The sequence below is a fragment of the Mandrillus leucophaeus genome, unplaced genomic scaffold (assembly GCF_000951045.1).
Source record: "Mandrillus leucophaeus isolate KB7577 unplaced genomic scaffold, Mleu.le_1.0 Scaffold353, whole genome shotgun sequence".
Taxonomy (NCBI): domain Eukaryota; kingdom Metazoa; phylum Chordata; class Mammalia; order Primates; family Cercopithecidae; genus Mandrillus; species Mandrillus leucophaeus.
This window is the reverse complement of record NW_012103732.1, coordinates 4,422,690-4,440,251: the sequence shown is the minus strand read 5'-3', so window position 1 is coordinate 4,440,251 and position 17,562 is coordinate 4,422,690. Positions and strand designations below refer to the sequence as shown.

Here is a 17,562-nt window from a genome sequence, read left to right as displayed (position 1 = left end):
ATTTTATGGAGTAGCTTATATAGGGAGTTTTTCTGTAGATAGGTCTTAGGGAGTCAGTTGGGTATGATGTGTTAACTTTCATTCTGGGTGGACTCAGTAGCATGGTCTCTGTGCAGTATATTTAACTATATCCTTGTCAGCAACACCTGTGACAGATTCAGTGGCCTAGTCTGTGTGAGTTTATGATGATTGTGGTGCAGTTTTGCTGGGTGCAGGGGAGATATCAGGCTGGATGCAGGAGCAGATGTGGGCAGGCAAAGAAAATTGTCAGGCAGTCCTGTGGACTTTCCGTGAAAGCAGTGGTTCCTGCTAGACTGGCTGTTGGACAACGTACAGCTGGCTGAGCAGCTGTGTGGCTGTCTTTCTGGGAAAGTGGAGATACCACTGGACTGGCTATTAGGTCAGGTGTACATGAACACAACAGGGACAGGTGGTTCTGCAGCAGTCTGTTAGGGGAATTTGCTACAACCTTGCTACAACCAGACAAGTATTGTGCTGGGCATAGGTGCATGTGAGCATGGCCATGACATGCAGCCTTGAGGAAGTCTGTCCACAGGTTCAAGCCACTGCAGCACAGGTTGTCAGGCCAGGTGCCATTGTATGCAGGTGCATACAGGTGCAGCAAGACTGGGTGGCCGTGCAGAAGTCTTTCCAGGGACATGTAGCCACCACTGCACCAACTGTCAAGCTGGACACAGGTGAGCACAAGTATGGCAGGGCTGAGTTGATTTGCAGTGGTCTGTTGAGGGGATCAGATCACCATAGGACCAGCTTTCAGGCTGGACATGTGCAGGATAAGTGGGCCAGTCCGTTGTTCAACACAAGTGTGCATGGGTGAGGCAGCCAGTTGACTGTTTAGTAGCTACCCTACTGAGCACTCTGCTTGTTCCCTGAAGGGGTGGTGTGCCACATGGGTTTACATGTTGGGGTCTTATTCATTCCATCTGGCCTAGACTCTTGGCAGCAAGGGTCATGGTATTGCAGACACCAGTGTGAACATGGTAATAAGATAATGGGACCTCAGCCATAGAAAGAATTGGTTGCTACTGGCCTCCAGGGAAGAATGCATTCTGGTAGTGTGTCCAGTTTCAAGATGAAGCTGAGCCATAACAGCTTAGTCCATGGGGGTGGAGACTGCTCAAGGTGGGCTTCTACTCTGAGGCAATGCAGCTGCACAACTCCTGGCTACTGTACAGACTGGGGTAAAGGCCTATGAGGACTGTGGGGCTCTCCTGCACCCAGGATTGCTGGGTTTGTGGCTGCCATGGGGACCTCTGGATATCTCCGGCTTACCTTTCCTTCATAAGAAGATGTCTCCACTGAGGCTGAGCTGAGCCGAGTGGAGGAGGCAGTGTGGCAAAGGCAGGATGTCTTGCTTACCTCTTTATGTTGCTATCCTGGTTTTCTGTGTGACACAGGTGTTTTTTCATCACCCTGGCGTTCTCCAGCATACTTCCTTAGTCATTGTACTCAAAATATAGCTATTTACTCATTTTTTGGTTCCTTTTTGTAGGGAGGACAAGTACCAGGTAACTCTAGCCAGCCATTGTTGATGTCACTCTATTATTTATAAAATGTAAATAATATCAGTACAGAAGAATAGACTTTCCTAAAATATCATCACACAATTTTACTTCCATCATAAGGTTCTCCATTTCATACATACCCATCTCTATCTGTCTACCTACCTACCTACCTATCCCTACAAAGGGAAGGTCAGGGTTTGAACATTTTACTCCTATATTCATCTTTATATCTGTGTCTTTGCTCATTTCATTCCTCTTCCATCTGAACATTTTACACCTATATTCATCTTCATACCTGTGTCTTTGCTCATTTCATTCTTCTTCCATCATGCTCTTCCTCCTTTCCCAGACCTATTCTTAACTTCCCTTTCTTCAATCCAGAGGACAAACCTCACCCCTGCCAAGCTGCCTCTCTATCTGGCTCATAGTAATCATTTCTCTGCTTCTTATCCCTGATACTGCATCATTACAACCTGGAGGATAAATATTGGCTAAAGTACAGTTACTAATGCATTTAAGCTTAATTGCTTTTAGAAGGAAAGCATTTATTACCTACTATTTAAGACTGATGATCAGCTAAGTATTTCATCCCTTCTGACCACCTTGTTCTTTGTTATTAGAAAAAGAAATTATCAAACTTCATATATATAACCAGCTCATAAAATAATTATCTTTTTCAGAAAATGTATAAAGCTTGCTGTCATCACATGATGATGGTGATCTACTTAGATTACTGTATTTTTAAGACTCTGAATTTTTCCTTGAACCCTCATCAGGAGTTGTCAAGATGTGACTGACCCATAGGTCATTATTTTTCGAAATAATTGGGATTCCCTCAACTGTATAGTAGGTCTTGTTAAATATAAATGAAATGCAGAATTATATATCTTCATTTTGAAAAGTCTCTAGTATGAAACAGTATTATTCCCAACATAACTCTTCCTACTTTCTCACTATGATTCCACCACAGACACACACACACACACAAACACACTCACATCCCTATACACATACACATTCCACAAAAAACCCATTGGTTTAAAAATAGCAATTATTATTTTTTAATTACAAAATATGTTCATGCAACTAATCAATAGCAAACTTGGATTTTTGATCATTTTATCCCCTCTCAAAAACACACTCTTTAAATGTGCATAGATTTAATTTTACTTATTCGAAGTTAGCCTCCAATTTCTTCTCAAATGAAACCTTTTCCTCATATCACTGTCATATGTAATTTTCATACCCATGTATTTTCTGTTAACCAAAAATAATAGTAGACTATAATCCTGAAGTTCAAAACAATTTTATCTGTGACTTTCAAGTTTAGCTTCTGTAAACCTGTCAATATCAATTATAACAGGAAGATTTTTTAATTACTGTTTTCCCCAGGAGATTTTTTTTATGAGAACCATCATAAATAAGAGGTACAAATAGAATTACTACAAATAAGTGCAAATAATTACAACTACTATATGAAAACATTTTCAGATATTAGACATAATCATTTCTGCTTGAGCTCCTGAAATAAATACTCAGATGAAGCAGTTTAAGTTATATCTACTGTAAATGGGGGAAAACAGAAAAATGGAATCCAGGAATCTTGTACACTTTTGTGCAAAAATAAATTTTATATGAGATCAAGGTTGGTTCTCATATTATCAGTTTGTCAAATAATCTACAATTAATTGCTTTCTCTTTTTATTTTTTATTTTTTTGGTTGTTGTTGTTTTTGAGATAGAGTCTCACTCTGTCATCCTGGAGTGCAATGGCGCGATCTCGGCTCACTGCAACTCCTGCCTCTTGGGTTCAAGCCACTCACCTGCCTCAGCCTCTCGAGTAGCTGGGATTACAGGCGACTGCCGCCACGCCCAGCTAACTTTTTATATTTTTAGTAGAGGCGAGGCTTCACTATGTTGGCCAGGCTGGTCTCGAACTCCTGACCTCGTGATCTGCCTGCGTCGGCCTCCCATACAAATGAATTTCTTGAAGACTAAAATGACTGTTTCCTATCAAGTACTTTTAATTTCCAAACTTTAAAAGTAGGAACATGAGAGAATTCTGTGTATTTCACTATTAAATATGAACAAATTATTGTTCATATGAGAGAATTCTGTGTATTTCACTGTTAAATGTGAAAAAACTATTGTTCATCTTTAACAGTGAAATAGAGTTCTGTCATGTTTCTACTTTTAAGATTTATTTTTGCTTTATAGCAAGGAAAAGGAAAAAAAGATATAACTTAGTCCTGTGTTTTTAAAATTCATTTCAGTTACACACTTTCCCTTCTTAATTTCTCTCAAAAGGCTTAGAACGTTTAATAACACCTGCTGGAGTGATACCACCAGTGGCACTTCCCCAGAATGGTGCCCTGTGTTTGCAGTGATACAGACTACTGTCTCTATACTCCTCTAAACGCCTGGTTATATCTGACATCAGAAGAGTGGCCACAATAAACTATCTTCATGCCCACCGTGGTAAGATGTAGAAACTTGGGGCTCTGTGTAGTTGTGTTTCTTACCCAGCCCAATGGAACTCAGAATAGAATCTTTGTCCTACTACAGATGGTCAACAGACTGGAGTGTGCCAGTAATCTGAGAAGAGGCCAAACTTATTTTAATTACAAATTACTCCATCACTCCACATTTATCTCTCTGTACCTGTAGTAAATGCAACAGACAAGTTAATATACATTATTTAAATAACCATCAAAACCTTTCCTGCTTCAGCACTCTCCACCTTTCTCTGGAAACCCTGTAGGTTTGTAGGGATTTATAACTGCAAGTGCCTGAGTCAAGTTTCAGTTCTAGCAAATGTGGGGTAGAACAAGCTGATCAGACATTGGAACAACAAAGACAGGAGGATTAAGGCAGTCTGCAAGGATGAAAGTATAAAGAGATCTTGGGGGAAAATAGCTTGAGAAGAGCCTTTTAAAAATCAAACAGAAAAACTCTCATCAGTTGGTTCTTATTTCTTTTTTAAAAATGTAGCAACATGTGCAAGGAGTTTTATATATCAAGTTATATCTCCCATTCTTAAAAAAAGAATTAAAAGGCAAGCAGTTTAATAACCCTTCAGCATTTTCCCCAAAGTTATTTAGCATTCTTGTCATTAGAAAAACAATAATTTCAGAACATTTTCCAGGAAAAATACACAGAACTGGAAGGAAATGCATATGCCCATGTGGAAATACTTAAGTTCTTCTCCCATATTGAAACTACGCATTCATAGAGAACTTATGACATAATTCCTTGTTATGTATACACTTCTTTTGTTCAACAATGCCAAAAAGTGATAACTTGGAGACTGAGAATTAGACTGACAGTCACCTGTCATTCATTGTCCTTTATTCTGACAACCTCAGGCATTCAGGCATGGATTTATGGGTATTTCACCCCTTTCTCTTTATTTTTAAAGGGGTTGGGGGATGGGGGAGAATATCACAGGATTCAGTTCTGAATAGACTTTTGTTTTGCTCTTTCTTTTACCTCTTGACTGTGTCAAATGCAGTGTGTCTCCCATGCAGTTTCTCTCTTTAGAGAGCCTTGGCTTGGCCAGCTAGTTAGTATTCAGAGACAAGGCAAAGAGGATAAAATTCTTCTCTCTGCTTGCTGAGACTGCAAATAAGCAATTAGACTAAAAGCAATGTATTGGAGAAAGAAGGACATTGCAGATATCCTTGTTGACTGGAACCTGCCAATATAACTTTAAAATTATAGAAACTTCATACCAGGGAGAAATAGTCACTTAGAGGCATGTAAGTTGGTTAAGACACTAAGTCAGTATTTGCTACAGACATTTCTGCAGTGTAATGTATTCTGTGAACTGTAAAATTTTCCATTTAATCCTGTTTCCTTATTATAATGAGAAACAAATGGGTGAAATTAGCAATGGTGATAGAAAATTCAACCTTTTATTGCATTGCATGTTATGAAAACATTTTCTAGATTGGCGTGTTCCTCCCATTTTCATTTGAGCTCACTTTAAAGGATTGTAATGGAAGGCTGAAGGTTACAAACTGTTTTATGTCTGACCAAGCAGTATGATGTAGCTCTGCTGCATAGTTCTATGTAAGGTTTAAAACAATATATGCCAACCATTTTCTGGTTATCAGTGATGGCATGTGAGCTAGTTCTTAAAACTCTTCTTACTCCCTTCTTTAATATAGGTATTTTACGCTGCATTCTAGTGATTGATGCACTTCCCTTGCAATGCACAAATGCATTCACTCTGTTAGTAAAACTGGGATTACCTAATTCCATTATGTGATAGACAGATTAGTCTCAAGTATGCCTTCAAGATTGCCCAATTGATGGGAAGAGGCATGTAGACCTTCTTGATTAGCTATCCATTCCTTTTCCTCTTCCCACCCCCATCCTTCCAAACCACGTTTCCCAAAAGTTGAGAAATGCTAGCCTGATGAATTTATTTTTACACATTCTAAGCCAGGAAAAAGAAAGGAATCTGGATTATTGACATTCTTTACCGGAACTACAGTAGACTAGAGTTAGCAGAAAAAACTGCTAATCATCACAGTTTTCGTGTTGGAAGCAATTTGCCTATAATTAGTAAGTTGATAAATACCAACAAAATGGGTGCTAAAACGAACAACTCTTGTGCTGAGAGACATTTGACTCTACATTACACTTTGCATTTTTATATATGCAGCATTACATTTTGTTACAAAGAGCGACAACTTTAGTGGCAGCTGAAGCACTCTAATCTGTCTTCTGAAGAAAAGCAGACATACATCTTAATATAACAACTTCTTTTATAAAACGTATCTGTTTTTTCAAGGAATAAGCAATGCATGGATAAGAAAAGAAGTTGGTGTTTTATTTATTTTATATAAAATGGTAACAGATGATGGAGGACTTGTTTTGCTAGATAAGAAAATGCTATCGCACATAAGATTAAATGGTACCAGTGACTTAGGGTATATTCTTCATTGGTAATACCAAATTCACATTTGTTTGCAGATATTTGTGTTCTGCGTTTCATATAAAACAGCTATTTTACTAAATGTTTAACTCCATATAAAATCAAACCCATGACCGTTTTTGTTTAAGTCAAACAAGGAAATGCATCTGGTGTGCTGAAAAGTGAGACAAACATTTTATTCAAACAAACAAGATATAATATAGTTTATCTTTGAAACCAAACATATTTAAATATATGAAATGTTTTAATAAATGCTAGCTTTTGTAAGTGTCTAAATCATAATAGATGCTTTATACATAATAAATAAAAGAATATGATGGCTTTGTCAGTGGTATACTGAAATTCTTGTTCTTTCATAGCTAGCAGAAAACATAATTTCACAGCAAATTCAATCTGTACAATCTGATAGAACAAAAGAGGTTATCCCAAGAAAGAAATAGTGAGGGTATAAAGAAACTTCTTTGTGTGAATGTGGTAGAAAAGACTACATCTTTCTAGTGCTTTTTAAATAGTAACTAGAATTTATGGTCAATTTCAGGAGCATCCTTATCTACAGCCCCTTTACTGGTAACTTGATTAGCAAATGTGAGTATCAGAGAACTTGCAGTGTCTTTATACTACAGACCACGTGGTGAATGGATTGACTACCGCTTATCAAGTAACTTCTAATATAATTTTTGATACCTTTGATTTATTTTTTTCTTTCCCATTAAACAATATCTTTGGTATTCCCAAGCACTGGATCAGACAGTAAGAAGTGGCCACAGGAAAGTAAATACATGTTTTTCTTCCCCTCTTTAGAATATTCTACAGTGGGTGGTAAAATAATTAAGCCATTTCAAAGTCATGTAAAGTATCCCAAATATGTCAGAGGAAAAAGAAGAGGCTGCAATTTATTATTTTTCTGCAATAAATCAACGTGAAAGAGAACATTTTAACGGACCAAGTAGCTTTGTTTTCATTTACAGTTCATATCAATAATTTTATACCATGAGCACTTTGCTTATTTGAGATGTATCTTCCATCAGGAACAGCTTGATTATTATGAAACAAAAAAAGCAAACATTTTGAGGAAGCATATGTTGCAGTTATTTGTGAAGTATGTGTTTCATCTCATTTATCATTATTATTATTATTACTATTCATCCTAGTTGAAACTTGGGCTTCAATTCATGGAGTATATATGCTTTTAATGATGATTTATGTGTAAGATCGAATCAAAATTCATTTTGTACATGTAAATTCTTCACAGTTTAGTATTGTACTAACAAAACAAAATATTTTCAGATCTTTGGAAAAACTTTTCTCTTACCTATTTTCCAAGATTAAGAACAATATATTTGCAGACAGTCTGAGATTAAAGAGGGAAACTATGCAGCTTGACCTGGTCAATTTTGCTGTCATTTTTTTTGGTGCAATATTATTTAATTTATTTCTTTTAACATATGACTGCATTTAAGAGATCCCAACGTTTTGCAAGTGTCATATAACCTATCTCCTTGGAATATTTCTTTCTTTCTAAAACAAAGTTGTATATAGTCAGCTGCAAGAGCCTTTCTTCGTGCTTGGTTTCTTCCCAACCTTTTTTTTTGCCATTCAAAAACAATGCTGACATATGCATGAAATGACAAATAGCATTAGTGTAGTAAAGGAGTTTAACCAAACCTAAAGCACAATCATACATTAAATTGTTTCTAAAAATACTGACCTAAGCGCCTCTATGAGTTGTTATAAGTAAAATTTGAAGAAAAAAAAAGACATTTGGAAGTGAGATGTGCTCTCCTTTGTAGCCTACATAATTGCTGGCTTGCCATCATATTTGCTTGAGATGCCTTTGTCAGATATTATTTCATGTCTCTTTGTCAAAAGGGAAGGTTTTGAAGCCTTTTTTCTCCATCTGGACGACTGCTGTCAGGTCTCAGACCAAGCCTCCCAGGGCTAGAGCACTGTGTCCAAAAAGCTTTTGGTAAAAAGCCTTTAAGCAGTCCAGCCCCTCATTTCCACTCACCAGATCAACACATATGTTTTATCAAAAGAAAAATTCTAACATTTCAACATAAGTTTCAAACACCAGAACTGAAACTTAGTGACTATTTTTCATTAAGACGTAGTGTTGAATAACTCTTAGCATACAGAATTACCCATGCAGAATGTAATCTAATACAACAGTTATGTCATCTTCCTTGGTAAGTAGTGATTTTCTAGAAATTGATGATTTACAAGGATATTCTAAAAATGGTTGGCATCTCTAAGTAGATGGTTTTCGAACACATAGTAAGACTCTATAGGGTAAGATGAGTAAAAACAAGTTTATTTTTCATTCATTTACTTCTTCCAGAGAAATTAAGTATAAAGATCATGGTAAAGCTTATCATATCAGCAAGCAAAAACAGGAAAAGAAAGTAATTGTAGGACATACAATAACATAACTATTTTCTGCACAGATCCAACTAGGTGGAGAACTGTTCAATTAGGACCCGCAGTTACTTTTAATGACACTTGTTGTGGAGTAAGTGGAAACATCTGTTACCACGAACCACCACAGTGGCTACACATGAAAAACCCATTCTCTCTTCTATTGATTGGGACTGGTCTTTGTGGAATATTCTTATTAGTATGCTTAGAACAACCATGCAGATCTCTAAGCCAAATTAATTATTCTTGGTATTCCCAAGAAATGATCCTACAGTCGTTTTTTTACCAAAGGCAGGGAGTAGGGGAACCCTTTCTCTGTGCGTGTTTTTGATGGTTCCTCAAGCCTAATTGTCCTACTGTATGTTGCCCTATTTTACCAGCTACAGTCTGAATTCATTCCCATCCTCTCCTTAAAAGTTTGAAACCCCCTAGTGACAGGAATATTAATGTGCCAACACTGTCATATCCATTTCAGCTCATACATATGCAATGTCTTTGTTTTCAAAGATTTATGTCAGACTTTGCTGAAGTGAGGTATTCTACCATTTTAGATAATAGCATGCCAAAGTGATGTTATCAGCCACATTCAGCACTCACTCAAGCAAACGGGAGGAGCATCCTTCCTTCATGGCTTAAACTCATAGAAACTGTTATTTATCCTTATTTGATGAGAAAATCTTTCAGGGGGAAATGGTGTATTTTTAGAAGAAGATTATGGCCATCCTGTGGATTATCTTTTAATTAAGAATGGATGATTTGTGCCCACTCTGCTGTAGCAAACGTCTTGCTGCTAATGAAGTTTAAAAAGACTTACTTTATTTAATTACAGCTAATCACCAGGGTAAAATGTGGAATTTTCTTTGATCCTACATGTATTGTGGTAATCCCCATGGCAGATAGCATCTCCTCAAAATGTTTTGAGTTTTTCAGCCGGTCACAACTTGGCAAAAGGTGGAACAACCTTACGCTAAAGAATTTCTTTCATTTCCTCTGTAGTTGCCTACCCTGGCATAAAAAATACATGAAATTTCCTTACAAGCTGAGATGGCCCCTGAGACAGAGAGTGTTGAAATATTCAAATATTTGAATATTTTACTTTGTTCAGTATTCAGAACAGGGTTCTTTACTCTTGTTCAATTTAATGTTGGTTCTATTTAACCAACATTATTGGACACTCTCAATGTGCCAAATGCTGTTCCAGGCACTAGGAATGGAGAGAGATGAAGAGAATGGATAGAGTCCCACTATTAACCAACTTTTAAAGATGAACTTTGTTTACTTTCTACTGTATTTAGTCCATGTGGACATAAATAGATGAGTGTGCTTTAAAACCAAAAATTGTTTTTGTCATTGATTTGATTTGTTTTTAAATAATTGGTTTGGAATTACTTACTCAAGCCTTGTAATATCAAGCAGGACTATCTTTTTTATTGTGTATCTCTTCTGTCTCTTTCCTATGGAAAGTACAATATGTTAACTCCCATTTTCTGCCCTTATTCTTTCCTGAATCTCAAAGAAAACTATTTTGAGAATACATGTTAAGCCACTCTTCGTTCTAGGTGATACCTATCTATGAGTTTTCATCCTCATAAACATACAGACTTAATCATTTTCACCAAAAGTAGAGTGTCATTCTTTGGTATGCTTTCTAATATTTACTCTTTCCAAAGTAAATTACATGATTTTCCCTGAAGTAAAAGCCCATAGCCAAAATTGATTTGTGTGTTTTAGTGTGTTTTATGTTTTTAATCTCAAAGAGGTCATCTTGTTCTTTTTTAAAAAGTACCTCCCTTCTTCCTTTTTTGTTTTTGTTCTGTAGTCTTCAGTCCATGTGACCCAGCTGATGTTAACTGGTCCTGAATAAAGGCCCTGAAGGGCAAGGTCATGCTGGCTCCTTGGGAGAGAACAGAACTGCGGATGGAGAGCAGAGGGGACAGAGGCCAGCAGAGACCTGTGTCTGACAGAAGAGGGCACCAGCAAACTGACCTACTCACCCCAGCTGCTGACCCCCACTCCAACCTGGGATCAAACCAGCAGCTGAGCACAATAGATAGGCTGGGTTCTTTTTGAAAAACAAAATTTTCCTGCAACATGAATGTATCTAAACTAACTAATCAAAATGAAAGAAATATATGTCTTAGTATACCTTTTCATGATTTGATAATTGGCCATTTTCAAGAACATCATGAAACCCCAGCTGTCCCACTAAAATAATTCTCACCAAGGAGGGGCATTTAGTAAAAGATAAACAATTCCTTTGAAAACTAAATAAATTATCTATCAAACTGTTATTCTATCTATAACTTTAAAAGAAAAAGTCATCTGGGCAGAATTATTGGCTTCACATCTTCAAATGTGTTCTACTTTGTTTAACAAATTGAAGTTTCAATGAGTTCTTTTGGTTTGCCAGGATTGAAGCAGATTTAAAGTAGGTTTGTTGTCAAATCAGTGTATGGGTCTCTATCTCACACCTAGGCTTCCATTATCACACAATGATGAGCACTCTCTTCCCACCACCTCCATATAAACGCTTAAACACATCCCTTCCCTGCATACTTCCCACTGCCCACACTCATGTAGTAATTTATATGCCACTTTACCCAGAACTCCCTCCATTCTAGTAGGAAGCATTTAGACTTACAAAGTGATTGAGGTTGGAGGAAGTTCTTCCAAAGTGCAATTCATGTGTCTTTAAAAAAAAAAATTAAACACTATAAAGTAGGAGAAGCAAAACAGAATTTGCGGTTAGTTCCTGTAATATGTTAAACATCTGCAGTTTTGTCTCTTCATCGGGATGCGGGGTTGTGCTGTAGTCACATCCTGATAACATCTGCACATTACTGATAGCTTTTGCTTTATTCTTTATGGTCTGCTGATGAGAGATTCTTTAACATTCCTTCAGTCATCAAGACCCCAGTTGGATTTCTTTGCTTGTGACAGCCTTAAAGGTGGTTTCATTTACATTTGCTAAAATGTCACAATATAGGAAGATATTTTCAGTTTGATGTTTCATCCCTTCCTTTTTTTATCCGGATGCTAGTTTTAGCTTTTCAAATGAATGTCGAACTCAAAATAGATTTTCCATGAAATATATTTTGTCTGATTTTTGGAACACCATGTCTGCAGCAGAAGACTTATTTTTTTTTTTTTTCCAAAAAAGTTTTCAACAAGGAATGGCACCTCTCTACTCCTGCTTGCATTGCAACAACAGCTACCATGCCATGAAAGGGCTAGCTTGTTTAACATCCAGTAATACAGAATGTACGACTAGTTTAAAGGTCAGGTACTGACAGGATGGGAGCTGTTTTTGCTTCCCTAATGACTCCAATTACACCAGAGCTGAGCAAATAGTCAATAAACAGTGGCACTAACATATGTAGAAAAATTGTTTATTTTACATTTCCAAGACAATTAGCAGTCCCCTCTCTGGTTCCAGGAAGACTTTGAGATCCTCGAGGTTTTAAATAAATGAGACCATGAAAAGTAATATAGAATATTCAAGTAAATAATCTTGGGCTATATGAAAGCATTATTTATAATGCTGAATACATTTTTCTTGATGTAGCAAGTGAGTGGTCAATGGCAATACATAACACAACTGTAAAGAGCTCCATAAACAATAAATTCTAAAAAGATTATTTGGTTTTGAGACATAATTTTCTTGAACAATTTATTGGAGATTTTTCATTCCCCACTTGGGATTCATAGAGTTGAATAAGAGCTTTCACTGACATTCATTTTTAAAGTTAAGGTGATAAAACATATTTTTTTCCATTTTATAATATTCGGATATTTTTATATATTTGTATTGATTTCTCATGTAATGCTATTGAAGTTAGAGAATACTCAATAAGATTTCCTTTTTTTTTTTTTTTTAATTTGTTGAGACTTCTTTTGGTCTATCCAGTTGCCTATACTGGTGAATTTCTCACATATACTTGAAAAGGTGTGTATTTTTCAGTGTTCGGTGAAATGTTCTTTAAATGTTATTTAGGCCAGATATGTTGACAGTACTGTTTAAATTTTCTATCTCTTTATCGATATTCTTTGTCTGGATAGTATATCAATTACTAATAGTGGAGTGTTAAAAATGCCCAACTGTGATTATTGATTTGAGAATATCTTGTTTTGCTTCACAGATTTTGAAACTTTTTTATTAGGCACATACACATTTAAGATATGTCTTTCTGATGAATTGACCCTTTTATCATTAGGAAGTGTCCTCTTTATTTCTGGCAATTTTCCTTGTCTGGAGGTCTACTTTGTCTGATATTAATATAACCACACCAGCTAGGAAACACATATTTTTTTCAATTGTCTGGCTACATTTGTGGGTCAAATATTTAAGAAAGAGTGCATCAGCTTATCTGTCAGCTTGCATTCCCATAAATATCAACCACAAGAGAGAGTTTATCGTTTCTCATGGGTAAGCCATGGCCTTCTGACACAGGAGCAATGAGGGAAAGAGAAATTAAATGAAACGGAAAAAAATGAGTTAGAATGTGACACAAAATAAATCAGAATATAATTTGTATTACTTAGAAAATTCACATCTGTAATTTTTAGAAGTATTTTAATATTTACTGAAAATTTGTACTTCACTATCAGCTGTAGGGGATTGAACAGTATCCTCCCAAAATTTATATCCACCCAGAACCTCAGAGTGTGACCTTATTTGGAAATAAGGTTTTATAGATATAATTAAGTTAAAAGGAGGACATACTGGATTAGGGTGAACCCTAAGTCCAGTGACTAGTATCCTTATAAGACAGACACACAGAGGCATGCACAGAAAAGAAGGCCATCTGAAGATGGAGGCAGAGATCAGAGTGATGAAGCTACAAGTCAAGGAACATCAGAAACTCGGAGAGTGGTAAGAAAGAATTCTTTTCTAGAGCATTTAGATGGAGCATGGCTCTGTCAACATCTTGATATTTGAACATCTAACATCCCAAGTTGTGAGAGAATAAATTTCTGTTGTTATAACCCACCCAGTTTGTCATATTTTTTGTGGCAGCCCTATGTGTGCCCTGAAAACTATCAGAGCTATCTCAATTAGCAAATATTCTATCGTATTAGTTAGCTTGAACTGTCATAACAAAATACTATAGACTGGATGGCTTAAACAATGGGAATTTATCTCTCACAGTTCTGGAGGTTGGGAAGTCCAAAATCAAGGTGCAAGACAATTCATTTCTCTGATGACGGTGCTCTTCCTGGCACATAGCTGGCTCCCATACGAAGGTCTCAGAGTTGTCAGCAATATCCTCATTGTTGATGTCCATGCCATACCATGTGCCTCTCTGGGCATGCTATGCCCACAGCTTGTTAAGAATGCTTGTGGTATCAAAACTAGTATTGTCGCATAGCTGCCGTAGGATATCTCCAAGGCCTTAGCATGCACCCCAATCCAGCTGCTGCATTCCTGGAATAGTCCTTACTAATCCTACAGGTACTTGGAGAGCTTTATCTCAATGGCCCCACCACCAGCCACCACCAAATCATTTTCGATGGCCCTCCTGACAATCACGATGGCATTAGGCATGAACTGTTCTGTCTCCTCCATAAGCTGTGGCATCACTGTGGAGGATAAAGGTGTATGTCTTGGCCTTGGGAGGCCAGTAAAGAAATTATACCTCTCACCTCCAGTCAGGGTCTCCTCAAACACCTGGCAGTTGCCCAGCATGTCTGCTGACAGAGCGTTCACAATGGTCTGGATTGACCCTCTGTAGGCCATCATTGTCCTCTTCAGATCCTTCTCAGGTACTTGGCCAGCACAGAACCTGCCCCTGTGAACAAAGTACTGAGTGACCACATCCCCACTGGAGAGTTTGGACAAGACAACTTTGGCTCCAGAATGATGGATCCTCACTAACTTGTCATAGAGAATGTTCCACTCAGCATCAACAATTGCCTGGTAATTCCCCATTGTGAGGACTCTGATCTCAGCATTATCTTTCTCAACTTTCAACTCAAGCTTAACATTTAAAAGTGCAATCTTGGGATTATGGCACTTTTGTGGTTGCATTTCCAACCCAGCATAAAAGAAATTCTTGAATGCAACACCAGCTACCAGATGGGAATCCTCTAGGGCTCCACCCTGTATCTTCTTGATTCCAATCATTTTAAGCTGTAGCTTAAAATGATTGAGCATTTTAAGCTCAAGCACCATCTTTGCAAAGAAGGCTTTCTGCTGGGAGATGAGCTTGGAGCTCAGAGCAGGATGGCATATTTCTCCAAACAGCTTCTTCTGCTCCTCTTTTTCTGTCTTCTTCATGGTCACAGTGATCTCTTTGCTATCATTAACTGCCCATTGGATGGCTGTTCAGAAAGCTCGAATGATGATCTTCAGGTACAAACCTTCTTCCACATAAGGTTTCACCTGCTTCAGAAACTCTGCAGCCAGCAAGGTCACTGAGGTGGTGCCATCACTCACCTCAGCATCTTGATATTTGGCAATGCCCATTGAAGTCTTTGTTGCAGGACGGACAACTTCAAGAAGCTTCAGGAAAATTGTTGCTTGCCTCTGCCATCCATAATAAGCTTATCTGCACCATAGGAACCCAGAGTGGTTCTTCCACTCTCAGCAATCACGTGTCAGGCACTGATGTTACTCACAAGCTGGGGGATGCCTTGGGAACTATCAGTCCCTTCTTCCAACAGGATAACTGCTGTGGGCATCATTTGAGAAGCTTATTCAGTGGCCAACTGCTCCTTCTCTCTTCTCTGTGTCCTGGCTACCCAGCAACCCACAGTGCCCTGCACCCACATGCACTTTTTGTTACAGCACATATCAAATAAAGTTTTCACTGCAGTTTTGAGTATGTGTCTGTGTTAGGTGCAGTCCACATGTCTTTTATCTTGTAAGCAATTGGATTAACTACTGGATTTTGCTATCATGTGAATATTTGAGATCATACCAAAAGTTGCCAACTGCTATGACTCAATTTTGAGGTATTTGGCATGCAGATTATCTCAAGGACTCTTCCGGTCTCCAAATCTACAGACTACCTTCATGATTCTGCCAAGATAATCTAAATGTAACCTTCTAGAGTTTTATTGGGGATTAGTAGTTCTAATGTTGAATGAGCGGACTCATAGCTCCCAAGGCCAAACCTACAGATATTCCGAAAGAGAAATTACCTGGGTGCTCTCGATTCTTTTAAGGGAATATTTACATCATACGCTCTTTTACTGTCCACTGTGCTGACCTGTTCCAATCTAAATCCTTTTATTTTTCCCTCTAGGTTACGTTTTTAAACAAAACACCAACAAGAGTCTGATGATGAATTCTGCATGTTATTATCTCCATCAATAAGGTCCTTTTTGACATTCTTTCACCAGACTTCTCTGGTTTTCCAGCTCTCTTCCTATTTCTCTGGCTACTCTTAATTCCTTCTCTGTATATCCTTTTTCTTATTTCCTCTAATATTGAGTTTTCTCTCAAAGATTTTTCTAGGCCAATTTCTTTCTTTTGTCATTTTTACAATGACTTTGAGGGCACACAGGTAACTCTCAAATCTGTACATCTCTCAATATGAATATTTCACCCGATCTACTGAGCACATTCCACTGGAAGCCGCAACAATCAATAATTGAACATTATTTCTCATAAGTCTTTTCTTCTTGTTCTTTATATTTTGCCAAACTACATATGTCAATAGGCCTTAAAACTGTGTTTACCTCTGAATCACATTTAATCAGTTTTTATACCTCCAAATATTTTTAAAAGTATCCTTTCCCCCCCATTTCTACTACGAAAGTCATATTACCAGCAGTGTGATGCTAAATGTTTAACTGTCAGCATTCCTGCATATGTATATAAAAACATACATATGATCATTATTGTTTAATTATCCAAATCAAGATTTCTGAATGATTGGGCACAGTGGCTCATGCCTGCAATCCCAGCACTTTGGGAGGCCAAGGCGGGTGGATCACTTGAGGTCGGGAGTTCAAGACCAGCATGACCAACACAGTAAACCCCGGCTCTACTAAAAATACAAAAATTAGCCTGGCATAGTGATGCATGCCTGTAATCCCAGCTACTCGGGAGGCTGAGGCAAGAGAATCGTTTGAACTCAGGAGGCAGAGTTTGCAGTGAGCCGAGACAGTGCTATTGCACTCCAGACTGGGCAACAAAAGCAAAACTCCATCTCAAAAAAATGACAGCTATATATATTGTTTTATTGGTGTAAAGGATGTATAGTTCACAATTTAAAAATTATGATTAAATACACAATACTGTTTAATGTAACTTTTATAAATGCAGTTGATTCTCATACAGTGTTTTTGTTAATTTTCGCCAAGCCGTTGTACCTATAGCAACCAACCTATGGTTGCAATTGATGAATAAATGCAATCCTAACATAAACGTTGTGCAAGTATAAAGATATTGTTAAAATTTTGTTCATTATCAACATCTGGATAATAATTTTTGATATTATAATAGAAGACTTGCATAAGTTTTTGTGCTATTCAGAAAGGAATGGCTATAAACATGACACAGTTATAAATTTAATCTATATTTTTGTAATTATGTTCTTTTTTCCTTAAATCTAGACAATCAATAAAACAATAGCTCAAGTCATAGTTGTAGCAGTTGCCAATTGCTATAGTGTAAACACTCTCATTGTGACCAATTTCAAGCTACCACCATAATGCTACAAAACCCTGAATT

General features: G+C 37.3%; 1 pseudogene; it reads right to left on the bottom strand.

The window, feature by feature from the left end:
• Window positions 1-223: 223 nt before the first annotated feature.
• LOC105546314 lies at window positions 224-15,566 on the bottom strand (annotated as a pseudogene).
• Between the last annotated feature and the right edge of the window lie 1,996 nt (window positions 15,567-17,562).